The 13,012-nt window shown below is 44.6% G+C and overlaps 1 protein-coding gene across 11 annotated transcripts in view; it reads right to left on the reverse strand.

The window, feature by feature from the left end:
* Positions 1-13,012, reverse strand: part of TRIM2 (tripartite motif containing 2) — an 85,361-nt gene that overhangs the window by 38,604 nt on the left and 33,745 nt on the right. For 2 of the 11 annotated variants that reach the window (XM_032187091.1, XM_032187080.1), the window contains exon 1: positions 3,338-3,723. The exons of 8 other annotated variants lie outside the window; for them this stretch is intronic. The gene's annotated coding sequence lies outside the window, so the exon portion shown is untranslated. Of the gene's footprint in view, positions 1-3,337; positions 3,724-5,777; positions 5,839-13,012 lie in introns of those variants that run through there. One more of the 11 variants, XM_032187089.1, reaches the window with a different exon arrangement.

Here is a 13,012-nt window from a genome sequence, read left to right on the forward strand (position 1 = left end):
CCAGCCCAGCTGGGTGCTTCCACCACAGGCACACTCCTGAGGTGGTTCCTTCTTCCCTAAGCACTTTCTACCCCAGCTTGTAGTCATCCAGACAGCTCGATATTTGGCTTACAGGCAGATGAGGCTTTCCAAGACCCCCTGCCACAGGTGCTGATCACGCTCCCTTCAAGGTCACTCACTTCCATAATGAGTGCTGTGGCCCATGGCATTTTACCAGCAGCGACACATCCTGATCTTCCTGAGCTGTGTATTAAGCTGTGCAGGTATGGCTGGCTTACTACGGTGGACAAGTGGCTACCTCTAGGATAATGATGGTGCCTATGGAACAGGGTGCACTGACCTCCCCTGTAACAGGTCCCTGGGGATTTGCCTCCTCTGCTAACAAGTACAGCAGCAGAAAGTAATTCCCAGTTAAAATCCCCAACAGCGGTAACTGACCTGCAACTTGAGGCACAACATTTATGGTGGGCCCTTTGGTTTCCTTTTACCCCCCTAAAAAGGGGAATCTGTAAGGTTAAAAATTGTTATAATATTCATGCAACTCAATGTTTGCTCATGATCCAAAAATGTGTGATTTCAGAATTGATCATTTGTTTCACTTTTTTCCATTTCTTTCCCTACCTTAAAATACAATGTCAATATTAGAAAAACACAAACTGAGTCTATTTAAGCACCATAGATCACACACAGTAAATGTTGAGGGATCAGTTATGAACCCACGTCTCTTTTTAAAAGCTAGAGTTAAAAAATGGCTTCACAAGAAGTGGAACAAAAACATTCAGCTTTCACACATGGGAGTAGAAGGAGCAGGCTATCAAACATGCATTAACACATTCGTGCATTCGGCTGTATAACATGCTGCTCTTCAGCTGTGTGCTTCAAAAGACAATCATTTCACCATCGATGCAGCTGCATTTGCCTCCCACTCTCCCAACCCGAAAATTAGGGGGGTGGAAACCCAAACAAAACAAGGAAGATAATCAGAAGCAGGAGGATGTCTTATCAAAAGCACAGTTTCCAAACTGGACACCAATGCATTATGAACAGTGCAACTTTTTTTTTTTCGTTATAGACTAAGCATAGACTATTTTTATTAAAAAATGTACTTAAGATACAAAAGAGTAGGTCTCTAATAATGCTGCCTGCCATTTAATAGAAGAAAGCTCTCTAGCAACCAAACATGATTTACTGCAATTTCTTTTTCAGCCATCAAGTACACCAGCAAATGCTGTTTATACATGGACAACTCACATAGCCTGAAAAATTTCATGTGCATTTCATCTGATCCTCATCCTCATTTTCTGAACTCCCCATCTCATTGCAAAAACAGTTGATTCCTAGCATTTCATACATAGGTCTCATGCCAGCTGCTTTAACTTTCAAACATTCACACTTTCAGTTTTGTCAGTCAAAGGAAGGATTAATGAGAGATCAGAAATAAGTGCCTTTAATATTTGTTGTTTTGTCTGGAGCACAGCAGGCCATGATTATCATTTATTTCCTGTGCTCACATAAATCAGGCTTAAAACATGCACCTGAAAACAGAATTTCCTCAGCACAGTTCAAGCTGTGGCCACTACATGGTACATTAAATTCTTACACAAATTATTCATGTTAAAAGTTTGCCAAGTATGTTATTTCCAGGACTAAGCATCTGATTCCACAGCCTCCCTCAGCCAACTTCACCTTTGATGCAATTTTGCTAAATGTGGTATGGCTATGGAAATGACTATTTTGTCTCAATGAAAGCAACTGTGTAACCAAAGACTATCTGAGGAAAAGTTGCAAATTTTAGATGATCCCTTTAAATATGGCCAAAGACAGCATTTATTCTAATTTTCTGCAGCGCTATCAGCAATTCCTCAAAAACAGCAACATAAGTTTCAGATGTATTGGCAGCGGGAGATTGTGCAAAGTAAGACTTTTTTTTTTTTTTAAACAGAAAACCCATCATTTTAATAGTAGCATCTTCTGGGAACTGCTAGGGTTCTTTTCAGAGGTTCATTTTTGTCTCAGAAGACAGAGACAAAGAGCAGCTGAAGTACGACATTTGAAAATAAGTCTGAGAATCACTGAATCACTTCTCCATATATTTACACTTTATAATTTAAACAGGCAAAGCTAAAGGTTTTTGAAACACTGCACCAAACAAGACCTAAAACCCCACCCATTTATCTCTAAGAGGCACACACAGAGTGGAAGCCTGGGTCAGGTTTGCCAAATTAAGTGCAAAAAATGGTTGGAAAATGTACACCCTTTGTCACCCATTTGAGGCTTAAGGATGATTGTTTTCAGCCATCCCCAAAATTACATTAATTATTTTTCCTCCTACTTGGAGATAGGACTATTGATTTGAATTCAAGATGCACTATAGAGCAAAGAAAGGAGGAAACAATGGCTCTCTAAGCTGGTGTAAAGCCTTGCCCTGCTACACATGCATGCCTCCAGGAACCAAAGTCAGGGTGTGGCCTCACCCATATGAAAAAGAACTTCCCTTACTATTAAAAAAGGGGAGAAAATGTTAGGGTACAGCAAATAACAGTTCCAGAAGAGCTGTTTCCGACAAATAGTCACGCAATAGAGAAGTGCACCCTTTCTGCAAGTCTGTTTAACTCAGCTCTTCAACCGTTACCGAATTCTCTGTTAGTTTCCATGGCCCAGCTGAGAAAGAGACAGGGGGAAAACTTGCAACTGTCCGTTTCCCAGGGTTTATCCCTAAAAGCTCAGAACTCCCTCTCGCTGAGATGCTGCTATCACCGAACTCCACCCAGCCAGAAATGCAACTAGCCTGAAAGTACAGCCTGGGGAGAACAAATTGCATGCAGCTTGTTCATCCTCTTCTTATCAATGGCATTCACAACCCGAGGGTCTATTCATGTCTGATGAATGACTAGGTTTCCAATGGCAACGTTTGCAAAGGAACAGCTAGGCCTTGAGAGCGGTAAGAAAGGGTGGGGAACCTCAACAATGTTGCTCCAAAGACTGGGGGAGCTGGGCTTTAAAACTCCTTAAAACAGACATGCCATCTGTCCATGCTTTTTGGGAATAAAGGACAGATTCGAGACATTTACAGCAGCAGCCCCGAAATGAGCCAATACAGGACACAGCAAGTACATCAATAATCATCACTGCCACACAGCCCGCTTGGGTAGAAGGCTCGACAAGCTACATTTGCATTCCTTTCTCTCCCACTCTTGCAATCAGTTTGGTGCCTTGTTGTTTAAAACACAGCAACCCTCTTCATTCTTACAGCATGCAGAAGCATAATGAACAATCGGGGCTGAAACAGCAGCCACCGGGAACAACACTGAGCAAAACTCGAGCATTTTTGACCTACCCATCTTTGTAGAAAAATAGCTTAATCAGTGCAGTGCTGAGGACCAAATCCTTGCAGGGTCGGAGCTGCAGTTCCGCAGTAATCCAAACGAACAAAACATCATCTGTCAATATTTCAAGCCTCACGCGTAAAACCGGTTAAGGATCCCTATCGGAGCACGGTCACCCTTAGAGGCACAGCGCATTTTGTGCTCTAAGGAGTGATGCTCCATTCCACGAAGAGGACAGGTGGAAAGAAAAATGGAAGAACGGGAGGAGGCCCAGTGAAGTCGTCATGAATTTTTTTTCCCCCCCCCCCGGGTCATTTACAAGTGGGAGACCCCTTCAGGATGCAAACCAATCAATCTTTATTTAGCACATCTTTTTCTCACTCAGCCCGTGTAGAAAGACTGCAGCAAAGCGTGCGGGGCATTGTGGGATAGGGATGCAGCAGAGAGCTGCAAGGAGATTCGCTGGGTTATTTTTTTTTCCCTCCCTACTCGGCAATCAGCTGTTCGGAGGCTCCGCGCAGGGCCATTGAATTTGGGCACCAGAATGTTATTACAGGATTAGCAGGCGGAGACAGCCACCAGTGTGCAGCTGGCATGTCAATGCAGCCCCGAAACACATATGCAAATATTACTCGCAAATCGGAAAAGGGATTTGAGTCCCCGGGGGAGAGCCGCTATTACGCAACGTTGGTTATCAGGGCGGTCGCCGCAGATGAAACGAAAGCACTTTCATTTAGAAAGGGAGATAAAGCTTAGTGCTCAGTGATTGCATTCAGATTTGTCCAGGATTCAGAGTATTTCTTGGCTTGGTTCTCCCCTGCTCCAGCTTCCAGCACCAACAAAAGACCCCACAAACGCCCTTTGTCCCTCCAGATGTTTAAAGCAGCACCAAGGAACCTATTCCGAGAGCTGTGCCACTGACACACAAACCAGCAGCAGCTTCTTGCACTGCAAAGCCACGAGTTTAACCTGACTCGAGTCAGCTCAAACACTCACAGCTGTGATTCGTAACCTCACATTCAAGGACCAAGAGACTCAGAGCCAGCAGTCTGCTGAACTTCTGCACAAGCATTAATGCGAAGTTGCATTCCCTTAGTGAATCTAATAACTTATTTAAACTAACTAACTAACTCACAGATCAGTCCAGATTTTACCAGGCTGTTACCAAAGGAAATAAAGTTGGTGTCAGTGGAATTTCTCAGTTATACAGAGGAAGTTGCTCAAAATATGCTTGTGAATACACAGACACTACTGAAGCTAAGCAACATAGAATTAGCTTTGTCCTCCAGTACAACAGCTGGTGGGCTTTGCAGACAAGGTAGTATTTGCATCCCTAAATACAGTGAATCTTTTCTTTTGAAAAAAAAAAAAAAAAAAAAAAAAAAAAACCAAAACGACAACAAAAAAACTAAAATAATATGCAAGTATTTCAGCTCACTGAGGCTAACAAAGCTTCCCACAAATAAAAGGACAAAAAAGGCCATTTGCATCAGGAATAAAAACTGTTGGCTTTAAATACTGTCTGTGCTACTTGGACTTAATTAGAAGAGGTAGGGTTAGTTTAGACCTCACAGCTTAAAAAGTTGCCCTACACTCTTTAAACAGTTTCCAGAATATACTTATTCTATTCTTGGACTGACCAGGTAAATAGGATTAATAATCATTATCATGACTGACATTTAATCTAAATTCCTGTTAAAAACATAGAATCTCTACCCATCATTTATCTCCCGCTTGGCAATCACTAAGCCAGATTGGTTTTATACATCGTGCAGATCCAGCCTGGTTTCCCTGGGTAATGCCCAGTGGGCAAAAGCATGTTGTAATCCAGTTTATAACCTGAAATGAAACATCAGGCAGCATGCATGCATGTGTTAGGAGTCTGGGTGCCCATGCCAAAACGCTGCTCCTCTGATTCCCTCGACATGTGCCCAACTCTGTCAAAGAGAACAAAGTCTGTTTCATTTTAGCTCCACACTCAGCAGGTCAGAAGAAGCAGGGATCTGCACGGCACAATTCACAGCTTAAAAAAAGGCCAGAGTTTCAGGCATATTTTTGGAGGGATGGGGGTGGGGTATTGCTATTCTTTCTTTGGGTTCTTGCTTTTCTTTTTCAACTGTACAGAGAACTCCATTACAAAGAACAAGCAAAAATTTTTAACTCCCACAGCTAGGAGATCCAAAGTCTTTTGTTTTTGCCACTTGAACAAAGGCACATTTAAAACAAAAATCAGGACTGAAAACTCTGGAGTGCACCCCCAGACCTGAGGCGGAGGGCTCAGACAGAAGCACACAGGCATCACTTAGCTGCTTGCTTTTCCTTGCTCATTTCCAGCATCAAGTTTACACACACTAAAACAGAACAACAAGGATCTCTCAAATTGCTATTTCCACTCACAGTCAGTAGCACGGACTACAAACCCCTTGATTCAGAACCGCTCCCGTAACATACCTCATGGCCAAAGGAGACCGCAGGAGTCACAGCTACAGCCACTCTCTCACCGGGAACTACAACTCCAAATGAGAGATTGCTTCAAAATGCCGTTCTCATGCAATTAACTCCAAGAAGCTGCCTTCTGACAATGCTCTTATGTTCTGGAAATGATTCTGCTTCTTAAACAAAACAAAGCCGTGGTACTGTGGCAAGGAAGAGGAGACAACCGAAAAATGAGACAACAGAAAATCTCATTTCCCTTGAGATTTTGGTTCTTGCATGTTTAATGTTGACACATGGGCTCCTTCTCCCTTGTGAAGAGGAAATGGATTTGTAGCTCAGTGAGCAATCTTGCACTTTACCCCATACCAGTTATTGCCAGCCCATTTCAACCAGGTTTATTGTATGTCTGTTCTGAGCTGGGGGAAGGGCATGGGGTTTGTTGTTGTTTATTTTTCTTTTTTTTTTTTTAAAAAAAAAAGAACAAAAAACACTAATCTCCCACAGAAGTTTGCTGCGCCGATTGGAAGTAAGTTCTGTGGAAAATATATAGCTCATGCCATCTTTATAGCACCACAGAAAGGAGTGGTCTAGCCCCTGCTATCATCCCCTGTAATTGTTACAATTTTCAAATAATTTCTTCTCCTTTTTCTAACACAGCCTGAATTAGCATTCTGAGGGAGTCCATAAATGGTAAGTTACAACAACAAAAATCAAAACCAACCCCAAACCTGTAGCTAATTTACAGACCATAGCTGGATATTGCTACATCCTTCCCCTAATATTAAATGAGTCATTCAAACACTCCAGGTTAAGATTAATGGCCTGCACTGAAGTCTCTGCCATAAATTGACTGAAGGGAGAGTAATCTAACTCAGCCTGCTCTACAGAAGATTTTAAGGTCAGCAGAAAAAAAAAAAATATTGGGTTAGTCCTAACTAAATGGCTAAATAATACAGTTGCAGGAAATAAGGCTGTCTGGAAAATAAGAGGTGGGAGCGACCAGAAATCAGTTCCCCGAAGCCATGATGCTGGGAATGAGGGAACACAAACACAGGCCAGGATGGGCTGTTCAGCCACCCCCTGGCTCCACACTGTTAATTTGATGCTGGCACCAGGAAATCAGGTGGGGTGAAACAAGCAGGCTCTGTCATTGTGGGACCGTGCCCACACCAGGATCACGGGCCCTTAGTCATCTGGATGGGACGGTGCTGGTGGAGGCTCCTTTACCTTTCCCCACCATTAACAAGTGCAACCTGCAGCCTGACCCGGCGTGCTCCAGCAGCCCAGGCAGTAGCTCAGACGGGCAGGGAAAAGCCAGGGCTGCTTGCACTGCAGCCAGGCTCACAGCCACAACGCCTCTGCCCTGAAAGGAGCTCTGTCAGGTGCTGGCTCCTCTCCCCGTGCCACAGCCTAGAGCCATGATCACTCGCCCATCTTGTGATCCAGTGGGGCAGATGCTCTTCCCCTAAGCTTGTGACCCTACACATGGCTTGTCACAGCTGGGGGAGGCAAAGAACTTGAAAGGTTTGCCTGGGATCTAACACTGGGCTGCTGAGACCTTCACAGCCCCCACAGCGCCCATCCTCCTCTGCCTTTACCACCTTATTCTGTTTCTTTCTACCTCCTGCTTACACCTAGCTCTGCTTGCCCAGGCTGTGGCTTTTGTAGCAAGCCTGAAGAAGGCATTTGCCATTGAGGTGGCACTGCAGCCACCAGAAAACAGCTCTGTATCCTGACATGTCTTCGGCACAGCAATGGGATCACCCCCAGTTCGACTGTCAGATGTCAAGGTCATGAATTAGATTTCTTTTACAGGCTCTCACCTGCTGAAGACAGGAATAACAAGGATAGAAGCCACTGCTATAAATGAAAACTAAATCATTTTACTTGCTTCATGTTCTTTCCCCTTTCCTCAGTTTGTAATCAAAACCTATAACAATACGTGTGTCTGAAATAAGTGGGTGGGCCTCTTGAGACACCAACATACTTATGCTTTATACTCCAAGTTGGAGAAGAGAAAAGGGTTACAGCTGATACCTAACCCTCCCCCCCTTTCCTTTTCTCTGCACATCCCCGCAACCTCTGCCGCCCTCTGCAGTACCCCAACGCAAAGCAGGACCTTTTGGTGGTCCTGCTTCCATCCCTACAGACCCCATGTTCCCCCAGTCTCGCCCTCAGACAAAGGGGAGCCTTTCTGCTGGCTGCCCTGCACACACCAAGGGATAAGGCTGGCAGGTTAGAGCTCATATTATCACCCAGTAATCACACACCCGAGATGTGATACTTACTTTAAGGCTATTTGTCTGTCTGAGGTTTTCAGGACCTCATTTCAGGACCATAGCCCTTTCCGTGTTTAATAAGACATTTTCTCAGGTGAGCTATTTTAAAGAAAAAAATCCACAGCGAGGCAGATCCAAATAATTATTTTATGGGCTAGGTGTTGTGCAGGGCTAAATAAAAGGATTTTAAATTCTACACTTTTCATCCAAAGCTGCTAGTCAGAGCATCCATAAAATAAAAAAAAAAAAAAAAAAAAAAAAAAAAAAACTCTTCTGATTAACTACCAAGTGCCACTAACATGATCCTCATACTTACACATTTTTGACTCTAGGCCTATCTATTTTATTAACAATAACAGGTTTCTGTTCAGCCTTTTTAGGTACTTGAGCTAAAAAAAAAAAAAAAAAAAAAAAAAAGAAGCTGAGCTGGCAAATAATTAAAACTGTGCCTTAAATCACTGCAGCTTCCATAAACAGCTGCTCTGAAATGCTACTTGAAATCAAAGTGCTCCATGGAGACTCCACACTAATCACTGCTAAACCCTCCAGGCGCAGGACATCAGGTAGTACAAAAAGCAGGAGGCTGAGCAGGAATCTGTTTGGGAAGAGGTCCCTGGCCTCTTCTACATACTGTTAGATATAAGGTACATTAAGAACTGCTCTAGGCATTTTCTTTAGAGCTGCTGAGCAATGGCAAGAAAAGTAAAAGGTAGATGCAAATGCTTGGTCCTGAGGTGAGCAGTGAAGGTTGAACTGCTCAGAGATCATCCCCTCCACTCCCTCCTGAAACATCAACCTGCCCCATGCTGCATTTCTGCTTGATCTTACAGTTCTGCAGCTCTCCCTTTAGGAGAGATGATAGCCTTGAGTTTAGTCATATATTCCCCACTGGCCTCTCCTCTGCTTCTGCTTCCATTTACTTCACTTGGATCGTGTTGAATTAGCACAAAGTTCAAAGCAGCAAGGGACAAGACAGCACCCAGCTATCACCACATGACATGCAACTTCTATGCAAAATTAACCTAGAGACTGCCAGCCCTTCAGGCTTCTTTCTTCCTCTTTTTTTTTTTTCAACCTTCAAAATCCCACTTCTCAACAGAAACAGCATAAGAAAAATAAACTGGGAGAAAAAATACAGATGTTTCACAGCAAGAAATGTCAGACAGAGTATAAGCATTAAAAAAAAACAAACAACAGAGGCACAGGAATTCATGTCTCCGTAGCACATGGGCTGTGTAGATAGGGTGCCTGAGCAGGTGGGATTTCTGCCAAAAACACATATGGGAGAGAGACTGAAGGACAAGAGGAAGAAGAGACCCTCCCCAGCCCGTGAGCATGCTGAATTCAGTTTCACATAACCTGCAGCACTTACACTGTTTAAAGGATGAAATACTGCTTGCTGCTTCTCTGCATTTACCTGAGCTTTTGTACAGTATCCGCCTCATTTTCTCGCTTGGAGCCTACAGCGACGTTACCTTCTATGTCTGCTGCCTTCTTCTGAACTGAAATGCCTTTCAAACACACAGATGTATGTCTAAGCATCTATATATCACCCTCGGTCTCAGAGAAGACCTCAACCAAGCGTTAAGCAGCAGGCAGAGGTTTACCCAGGCAGGCTCTTTACGTTGGCAATAATGCGACACTGCGCTTTCACAGCAAGTAGGTAAACACGTAGCCGCATACGGCAGGTACTCTGGCACCAGAAACAGCGAGACAGTGTCAGAATAACCTTGGCAAGAGCAGCTCTGTGGGTTATAACAATAGTTGCACGCACAGGAGTTAAACCGACCAAAAAACAATAACACAAAGCCATCTGCAGCTCTTGTGGGGAGCTCCAAGCGCACACAGCCAGAGCCCGCTGGCTGCAGCGCTGCCTTCTCCTCCTCCACACTCACAGGGTCGCTCCATTTGAGTTAGCATTACTCAGCCCCAGCACCTCGGAGCTTGGGAGCACCCAATGGCTGCGCTTCAGTGGGTAAACACGCCTTTCCAGACCGCAGCAAGGACACTCGCTTGCTGATTGCACTCCAGTGCTCCTATTTAAAGAACTGTTGTGGGAAAAAGCCGAAACCTTTCTGCAGCATAGACGATGCGTTCCCCATGTCTTGTGCCTTGTCTGCAGAAATGCAACAATTCCCAATGTGCATTTCCACAGCAGGGTTTCACTGCAGCCACAGTAAGATGGGGCCTCCGGACGGGCCCCCCGTGCCCCCAAGCAGGCCGGGCCTCCAGGCAGTCCTCATGGTCCTCCCTCAGGTCCCACCAAGCAGCTGCACTGCCTCAGCCTGGCCTTTCCTCAGGCCTTTTCCATGAGGCACAAGCTTTTAGAGCAGACACAAGCTGCACGGAGGAGCAGCAGGAAGAGGTGCCCACCTGAATCCTTCTCCAAGAGTAACTCTCCTAAGCTTTCCCTTGGACGTCCCGTCCAGGTTCCCACATGCTAGCAAACACACAGGGCAGGTTCAGGCCAGATGCCCAAGGCTCCTAGAGGGCGCTGGCAGCCTGACCGTGGGCAGATGCCCATCGCTGACAACATGCCAGCCTGCTGCAAAAATTACATGCTCCAAAGACCCTCATACGTATCATCCTGTCTTTCCAAATTGACATCACAACTTATGAAGTAATAGCTAATGAAAGATGAGAAAAGTAGTACCGCTCATATGGTACAAATTTTAATGCTCCCAAACTGAACTGGGAAACACAGTACCTTCATTTCTCTACAAAAATACATCTCGTTTACCTTATGGGAAAGCCAGTGCGTCTGCAAATACTGGGAGCGCCCTAAGGTCTCACAAGTCAGCTACTGCAATTTAACCACAATGACACAATCTAACACAAAACACTTTCTATGCTATGAAATAAGTTTTCATAGAAAGCCTTTAGTTTGGATGAGGGCTATTTTTATAATGAAAGAAGTGCAAGATCGTAGCATATAAAAGACCAAATTTTTTGCAGTCAGACATCGGGATTAGATTTTGCCAGCTTCTTCTTTCTGCAAGTTCTGTGAAGCGATGTAAGAGCTGCCTGAGAATTTAGCAGCAGTCCTTGTGATGACTGTGACAAGACAAAACATGCTGTTCTTGATATAGGTTATATGCAGTATCATCGAAACAACAACACCTGTTAGAAAAGTATGTGAAGTAACCAGCTGTAGGCACTGCTGTTAAAAGGAATTGAGAAATCCTAGTGGAAAACCAGTTACAGATACAACATACATGCTCTGCACTATTTTGGGTGCTGAACTTCTTCTCTGGCTCAGTTAGCATAGTCAGGGGCTGTTAGGACACACTTCAGATAAATGCTTCTGGAATGCTGATGAACCTGTAAGTCTGAGTTAAATTTTACTCACAATTTATATCCACTGCATTTTAATCTTTCTTTTTAATGGCCACAGATGAGAAACCCCTTTTGAGGCTATCAGCCATGTCCTGGCTACTTCATTCCATGAGCTATGAAACTCATTGCCCCAGGGCGCTACAGCTGTTAATAATTTACGGGCATTCCAGGACAGAATGACAAATTCACAGAGGGTAAACCGACTCAAGATTTTTAAATATAAAGACACCTCCTCTACCAGAAGCAGAGCTGGAAGCACAAATCCCTGAAGATGAAAGAGTATTCAGGGGCATACTATTATACGTCTGATCTATTTTTATGCTTCTCTGTAGGCACCCACTGTCAGCCACCATCCAGATTATAAGGCTGAGCTAGATTTACTTTTGTTTTGACCCAGTCTCACCTTCAAAATACTCAGTGTAGACATCACAGGAGCTGTCATAGTAGCCACTCCCTTTTTGCATAGTTAATGGACAATAATGGCACCACAGGGCTGTTTTTATTACTTAGCAGAGCTATTTAGGGATGCCAGGTGAAATGAATCCATCAGACTGCTGCCTTAATGCACAACCTGCTGTATGAAGAATGCCACTGAGAGCCACAGAGCATCTTTAGCATGTATGCTCACTTCTACATCATACGAACAAGACATGCAACAATGGAGACCGACTGGTCATTGCCTCAAGCAGGGAACTTCTTCGTAGTGATTACAATATTAACCTACCATTTCTCCACATCCTCCTTCCTTTTCCAACATAGTTTATCCTCCAGGAAAAAAAAAAAAATACTTCTAGTGATATTTCCTTTAGACTGATGTGTTTACCTTGCTTCCCTGCAGAAGTACTCACTCTCTATTTTTCTAAATGTAATGCCATAGAGCTTGGGGAAAATAGGCCTTTATTGCTGTCCTTAAATACCATCTAATTCCAACCCCCTGCCATGGGCAGGGATATCTCCCACTAAACTAGGATGCCCAAAGCCCCCTCCAGCATGCCCTTGAACACCTCCAGGGATGGGGCATCCACAGCTTCTCTGGGCAACCTGTGCCAGTGCCTCACCAACACCACAGTAAATTTCTTCCTAACATCTCATCTAAATCTATTCTCTTTTAGTTTAAAGCCATTACCCCTTGTCCTATCACTGCACCCCCTGATAGAGTCCCTCCCCAGGTTTCCTAAAGGCCCCCTTTAGGTACTGGAAGGCTGCAATGAGGTTTCCCCAGAGCCTTCTCTTCTTTCTCCAGCTGGGCAACCCCAACTCCCTCAGCCTGTCTTCACAGCAGAGGTGCTCCAGCCCTCTGACCATCCTCGCAGCCCTCCTCTGGACTCATTCTAATTTGTCCATATCCTTCTTGTGGTGGGGATCCCAGAGCTGAATGCAGCACTCCAGGTGGGGTCTCACAAGAGCAGAGCAGAGGGGGAGAATCACCTCCCTTGCGCTGCTGGCCATGCTGCTTTTGGTGCAGCCTAGGATATGTTTGGCTTTTGGGCTGCAAGTACATATTGCTGGCTCGTGTTGAGCTTCTCATCAGCCAACACCCCCAAATCCTCCTCAGGACTGCTCTCAAGCCATTCTCCACTCATCCTGTATTTGCACTTGGGAGCGCCCTAACCCAGATGCAGGACCTCGCACTTG

This window comes from Aythya fuligula, chromosome 4 (genome assembly GCF_009819795.1).
Source record: "Aythya fuligula isolate bAytFul2 chromosome 4, bAytFul2.pri, whole genome shotgun sequence".
NCBI lineage: Eukaryota > Metazoa > Chordata > Aves > Anseriformes > Anatidae > Aythya > Aythya fuligula.